The sequence below is a fragment of the Macrobrachium nipponense genome, chromosome 12, assembly GCF_015104395.2.
Source record: "Macrobrachium nipponense isolate FS-2020 chromosome 12, ASM1510439v2, whole genome shotgun sequence".
NCBI lineage: Eukaryota > Metazoa > Arthropoda > Malacostraca > Decapoda > Palaemonidae > Macrobrachium > Macrobrachium nipponense.
Window position 1 is genome coordinate 77,913,567 of NC_087205.1, and position 7,500 is coordinate 77,921,066.

At 40.8% G+C, this 7,500-nt stretch overlaps 1 protein-coding gene and 1 long non-coding RNA gene across 8 annotated transcripts in view; one reads left to right on the top strand and one right to left on the bottom strand.

Moving 5' to 3' along the window:
* The window catches only part of LOC135224609 (palmitoyltransferase ZDHHC2-like), a 268,190-nt gene that overhangs the window by 106,651 nt on the left and 154,039 nt on the right, over positions 1-7,500 (top strand). The window lies entirely within an intron of this gene.
* Positions 4,394-7,500, bottom strand: part of LOC135224610 (uncharacterized) — a 23,612-nt gene continuing 20,505 nt past the window's right edge. The window contains exons 2-3 of the long non-coding RNA XR_010316780.1: positions 4,720-4,849; positions 4,394-4,412 (exon numbers count right to left, since the gene is read on the bottom strand). This is a non-coding gene — a long non-coding RNA (uncharacterized LOC135224610). The remainder of the gene's footprint in view (positions 4,413-4,719; positions 4,850-7,500) is intronic.

The window sequence follows — 7,500 nt, forward strand, 5'->3', positions numbered from 1 at the left end:
CAATAAACATGCAACATGGCTCCAGGAAGTCAAGGAAGAAGAAACAGGGAGAATAAAACAAAGATTCACAGAGATCACGACAGACACAGTCAGACACCAACTAAAGAAAATGCCAAACTGGAAAGCCCAAGGTCCCAATGAAGTCCATGGATACTGGCTCAAAAACTTCAAGGCCCTACAGCCACGAATAGCAGAACAACTCCAGCATTGTATCTTAAATCACCATGCACCCAAATGGTGACCATAGGAAGGACATCATTAGTACAAAAAGAAAAGAGTAAGGGAAATATAGCCAGTAACTACAGGCCTATCACCTGCCTACCAATAATGTGGAAGTTACTAACAGGTATCATCAGTGAAAGGCTATACAACTACCTAGAGGAAACAAACACCATCCCCCACCAACAGAAAGGCTGCAGAAGGAAGTGTAGGGGCACAAAAGACCAGCTCCTGATAGACAAAATGGTAATGAAGAACAGTAGGAGAAGGAAAACCAACCTAAGCATGGCATGGATAGACTATAAGAAAGCCTTCGACATGATACCACACACATGGCTAATAGAATGCCTGAAAATATATGAAGCAGAGGAAAACACCATCAGCTTCCTCAAAAATACAATGCGCAACTGGAATACAATACTTACAAGCTCCGGAATAAGACTAGCAGAGGTTAATATCAGGAGAGGGATCTTCCAGGGAGACTCGCTGCCCCCATTACTCTTCGTAGTAGCCATGATTCCCATGACAAAAGTACTACAGAAGATGGATGCCAGGTACCAACTCAAGAAAAGAGGCAACAGAATTAACCATCTGATGTTCATGGACGACATCAAGCTGTATGGTAAGAGCATCAAGGAAATAGATACCCTAATCCAGTCTGTAAGGATTGTATCTGGGGACATCAGGATGGAGTTTGGAATACAAAAATGCGCCTTAGTCAACATACAAAAGGGCAAAGTAACAAGAACTGAAGGGATAAAGCTACCAGATGGGAGCAACATCAAACACATCGATGAGACTGGGATTATAAAAATACCTGGGAATAATGGAAGGAGGGGATATAAAACACCAAGAGATGAAGGACACGATCAGGAAAGAATATATGCTGACTCAAGGCGATACTCAAGTCAAAACTCAAACGCCGGAAAATATGATAAAAGCCATAAACACATGGGCAGTGCCAGTAATCAGATACAGCGCAGCAATAGTGGAATGGACGAAGGCAGAACTCCGCACCATAGATCAGAAAACCAGGAAACATATGACAGTACACAAAGCACTACACCCAAGAGCAAATACGGACAGACTATACATAACGCGAAAGGAAGGAGGGAGAGGACTACTAAGTATAGAGGACTGCGTCAACATCGAGAACAGAGCACTGGGGCAATATCTGAAAACCAGTGAAGACGAGTGGGTAAAGAGTGCATGGGAAGAAGGAGTAATAAAAGCAGACGAAGACCCAAAAATATACAGAGACAGGAGGATGACAAACAGAACAGAGGACTGGCACAACAAACCAATGCACGGACAATACATGAGACAGACTAAAGAACTAGCCAGCGATGACACGTGGCAATGGCTACAAAGGGGAGAGCTAAAGAAGGAAACTGAAGGAATGATAACAGCGGCACAAGATCAGGCCCTGAGAACCAGATATGTTCAAAGAACGATAGACGGAAATAACATCTCTCCCATGTGTAAGAAGTGCAATACGAAAAATGAAACCATAAACCACATAGCAAGCGAATGTCCGGCACTTGCACAGAACCAGTACAAAAAGAGGCATGATTCAGTGACAAAAGCCCTCCACTGGAGCCTGTGCAAGAAACATCAGCTACCTTGCAGTAATAAGTGGTACGAGCACCAACCTGAAGGAGTGATAGAAAATGATCAGGCAAAGATCCTCTGGGACTATGGTGTCAGAACACATAGGGTGATACGTGCAAATAGACCAGACGTGACGTTGATTGACAAAGAAAGTATCACTCATTGATGTCGCAATACCATGGGACACCAGAGTTGAAGAGAAAGAGAGGGAAAAAATGGATAAGTATCAAGATCTGAAAATAGAAATAAGAAGGATATGGGATATGCCAGTGGAAATTGTACCCATAATCATAGGAACAATAGGCACCAATCCAAGATCCCTGAAAAGGAATCTAGAAAAACTAGAGGCTGAAGTAGCTCCAAGACTCATGCAGAAGAGTGTGATCCTAGAAACGGCGCACATAGTAAGAAAAGTGATGGACTTAGGCCTAAGGAGGCAGGATGCAACCCGGAACCCCACACTATAAATACCACCCAGTCCAATTGGAGGACTGTGATAGAGCATAAAAAAAAAAAATAAATAATAATAATAATAATAATAATAATAATGCCTCATAGATTTATAATAGTGATAAATGCAACCTGTTTTAGGTTACTTGTCATACCTTTTTCAGAATACTGTTGTCCATTATGGATGTCTGCTTCTGCCAAAGATTTATCTCTTTTAGACAGAGTGGTTTGTGGTGGTAGGTTCTTGCTTCCTAATAGAGTAGCAGTTATGACTTGGACCATCTATAGATGGTCGTTTGTTAGTCACTTTCTTATAAGTTACATTTTAACAGAGATCTTTCACATTTGCAATTGATCTCTGATCCCCTTTTCCTGCCAACAGCAACCAGATTTACCGAACAGCAGCACCTAAATGCAATAAATGTGCATCACTGTCAAACTTCTCAGCTCCAATGGTCGTTTATTCCTCACACTGGACTGCGGAATAGCCTTCCAGAGGATGTCATGCAATTGGAACTCAATAAGATCAATGCAATGCAGTGCATTACTACTCTGATTGCACTATTCTCCCTCCATATTTATAATTTTCATCAATTTATTATTTATTATTTTTTTTTCTTTTTTAATATGTGAAATCTCTTTTTGCCATACTATTTCCCTTTACCTCCTCTTATTTCTTCCTAATAGACACCATATTCTTTGGAAGCATGAATAATAATAATAATAATAATAATAATAATAATAATAATAATAATAATAATAATAATAATAATAATATATTGGAAGGAGACCCTCTTTCAAACAAGTCTAATTAAAAGATATTGCTGCATCAGCTGCATTCAACTTGTAAATAGTCTTCTCTATTTTTCTAATGATAGCTTTCTCTCTGCTACTACAAATGGCAAGTATTGCGCCGATATTACTCATCAGGAGGAGTCAGTTTCAGGGATAATGGTTAAAAATTTATTTATTTGTGACAGTAAATGAACAAATAGATCAAATAGTTGATCTAGTGGCCAATGTTTCTCTCGGTATCATTCGACCATGATCACGGCAGTGAGTCGGAGCAGACTGTATGTGCTGGCAAGATCTACTAAATATATAGCAGGAGGTTAGCAGGGGGTCAACCACTAGCTGCGTTTTCATTGGCTGGTGGCGCAATGTACTCCTGCTATTGGTTGAAGGAAATTTTCTTCAAGACGCTTCTCGTCGTTGAAGGTCGCGCTGTTGCAGCCTAGCAGACCGCAGAGGCTGGGGCATGGCTTCCCTGGGCGTTGTGTTACGACGGTTCGCTTTGTCATTGGCTGCTGGGCTGCTAGACTCCTCTAGTATTCTTTGATCGGGGGTGTCGCTAGGTCTGGTATTACTTGTAATATTATTCACACACATAGGTCTCCTTAAGTTGGTGGGGAGGAAGAGCACTTCCTGCGTCATATTCAATGAGGGCTTCTCTTGCCATATGAGGAGTGTCTCAAGCAGTCACAATTGTCGCTGGTCAGGAGCCCTCCCTATTATCTTGATATTCTTGATAATACTGTCGCGGGAGATAGCTACCTGGTGTGGTGTCATGATATGGTTTTTAATTACCTAATCCTTCTTGTAAATGGCAGGAAATCCTCTTGGACAGTTTCATGGAAGTCATACCAACGTAAGAGCCAGGACAACCACGGACAGGGCATAAGAATTGGTAGACTACATTCGATTGTTTCAAGAGGTCTCTTGCTGGGGGGGAGGTGGGGTTATTCTTCATAATTTAAGGTCCCGGGTACGTCGATTTTGGTAATAAATTACAAGTTCGAGTTCTTTATCGGCAAAGAACTGCGCCACCAGCCAATGACATATCAGCATGAAGCAAACCCCCTGCTGACCTATGACTATTTATAGAGTAGATCACTCTAGCATCACCAGTCTACTCTGATCCGCTGCTGTGATCATTCTCGACTTCAAACCTAATTAGACTTATACCTATAAATTATAGGGTACACTTGTATAACCCTACAGGTTATGCCAATTTTATTTGAATTACGTTGCCAAATGTATGTATGTAAAAATCCCTGGAAATTGACTACTCCTTCCTGATGAGAGGAATCACACTGGCATGTTACTCGTCAGTTGCAGAAACAGGGAGAAAACTGTTATAAAGAAAATAGAGAAGGCTCTAAATAAGATCAATGCAGCCGATGCAGTGATGTCTACATATAATAATAATAATAATAATAATAATAATAATAATAATAAAATAATAATAATAATAATAATAATAATAAGAATATTAATAATATAATAATAATAAGGCAGATATGATTTGATATGGGAGTGACTCTCATATAGAGTCAAATGACAAAAGGCTCTCAAAATACAAAATAACCACTACAAAAGTACTTAATTTCATGAAATTTAAATAAAAAATATGTGGATCACTTGAAAAACAACACTTACCTAAAGTGGATCTGTTTTTGACCACTAAAAAGATATGATAGCCAAACAATGAAACCAGACTGATGGCAAACATTATAGAAACGAAGAAAACAAACAGTATGTGAAATTTTGCTGGCACTTCCAACTGGTTCTGTAAAAGAGAAAGTAAATGTCTTTGCTTTCATTCAACAATATATGGTCTTTCAAAATCATAAATTACTAAAATATTTACCATTTTCTTAGACATGAAAAAACTGAGCCTTTTATGTAAAAGTACTCCTCAAAGCAAGCTGGACTGGTCACTGAAACTTGGTAACATGGTATTCCAACTAGTGGTACGTGGGTGACTTGGGGAAACCTTCCATTCACCTGCAATCATTAAGTACTTTTCTTTTGGCATCAGGAACTACATGGGATGGTTGAGGTGGAATCATGATAAAATGCCCTGGTTTGTATACCTAGTAAAAATAAAAATTACTTCAAAAACTTGAAATTTTCCTACAAGAATGAAAAAACATTGCCTTTAATGTATTAAGACTAATTCACAGATGGGAGGATATCTCTCAACTGACTATCAACTTGATTCTGTATTCAGAAATGCCTTACTTCTAGTCACAATTGTGAGCATAAGAGCAATGATGCCTGCAACCTCCTATACATTCTGGCATCGATATGCAAGACTGAAGCGCCACGCCAGAATGCGATTTTTCTGACCTCACATTCTAGAAAAACTTCTGACAATCAAGTGCTGTCCTTCTGACAATCAAGTGCTGTCCTAAAAACATGGTAGTATAGGTTGGAAGGAAATAAAAAACAATGGGTTCAAATAATAGAATTATCAACCCTACATCACCCTTGGTAAAAGGAAGAACAGAGGGATAGGTCCTTACGAAACAAAGCTCTAAGATAGGATGCCAAGTTGTGAAGTCTACTTTCATTATGTCCAATTCAAAATATACTTATTCCAAAAGCTGCCTTGCTGAGAAAGAAGAGTAAAGAGTAGGAAGATAGAGCCAGTTGCTCACTAAACTCCAGCCTTATGATGTACCTAAGGCAAAATGCTTTTTTTGAGAGGTAATGTTTCCAGTTTACAAAGATTCTAAGGTACAGTACAATGGTGTTACCAGCAACCAGCCCACACTACTTGTAAACTGGAAAGTTATCCAATGATTAAATACAGGCCAATATCCCTGGCTTCATGAACTCTTGCTCACAGTATGCCTAGTTCGTGAAACCAGAAAGTGCGTTCTGGACACCACTGACTTATGCCTGCTGGTGCTACACCAAGACCCCACCACTCAGGCTTAAGAAGTTTGGTTCTCCTAGTGTTGTAGGGTTCACAATGAGTTCAAAAACATCAAAGAGGGGAGCAAGAGATTCTCAAGTCTTTTGTCAGAAACTGACATTACGAATTTGCCACTAACACATGAATAGAACAAGAATAATCCCCCGTTCTCTAGAGGCCAGTTAAGATACAAACAGCCATGCAACTTGTCAACATGATATGATGAGGCCAAGGCACTAGAACAAGTCCTGGGGGTGAGATCTTTATTCAGGGTCTCTTCAAAGAGGACTTCCGTCCCTGAGCTAAGATATAGAGAGTTACAGCTCATTTTAGAGGCTATAACTAATGAGATAGGCAAGGATAAGAGATATGAGCCCTTCAGCTGACAGACCTGGCTCAGGGTAGAGCAATAAGCTCACCACTGGACACTAATAAAAGATTTTATGAGCCAACTGCATTGCAAGAATTTATTTGACAGAATGACACCTGTTGCTGCCATTTCTATCAACTTGCCCAGGTGCTTAGCCTGCAGCTTGGGCATGAGCTCTGAAGCTCTTGACTTCTCCCAGTTTATCATATTCATTAAGTTGTGACAAAATGCCAAGAGTTGGCCTCTGTTCTAGGGCAAATGCACCTCTTAGTATGCTAGAGCAAGCCAACTGTCCAAGTAACACAGGAAGCATATACCTTGCGAGTGGCCCACGCCAACACTAGGGTGAACACTTGTGTAAACACTTGGGGGCTGCTGCAGATCCAAACGAAAAGAATCTGGAGGGGTATATATCTTGTTGCAAATTTGTTGCAAATAAAGAGGAGGTACTTCCTGGAGCACAGCTAGATGGGTATGTATGTGGAAGTGTGTGTCCTTCAAGAGCCACAGAAAACATGAAGTTGCCCTCTCTAATGGAATCCAATTCTGAACACCCAAACACCAGTCAGCTTTTTTGCCTGGAAAGGACTACTGTAAAAGTCCAGAAACTGGCCATCTACAACTTTCATGGCATTACTTAAAAAAAACTACTTCACCTCAGTCGTACGGGGAGGGCAAAAGCAATCCAGGCGATCCTGGGAGGGTAGATTGGGAAGGTACTTTGCAACAAGAAATAAGAGGGCATCTGTCACTGAACAGTACTGTAGTCTGTAACAGTCCAAAGGACACAAAACTACCCAGGAACTGCCTCCTAATTCTGCCACCTTGCCCTATGGAATGATAGGCAGGCCTTCTACCAGTTGCTGCTGGAAAAGGGGACTGCCAACCTCAGCATCCACCAAGGCTGAAAAAGCTGAGATAGCTCCTGGTCCTTCCTAGAGGATGGAGTCTGGGTTCTTCACTTAGTTTTGTGAAGGGGAAAGACCCTGCCAAATGAGGCATGGCCAGCCCCCCCAAGACTTAGCCGTGGCTTCCATCACTGCCCTGGAGGATTTGGAGGCTGCACAGTGTCTCAATGTCCCAGCTATCTGAAAACCTCTTCTCCACTGCCACCTCAACTTGACTTTCCAGTAAGAGTACAGAGAAA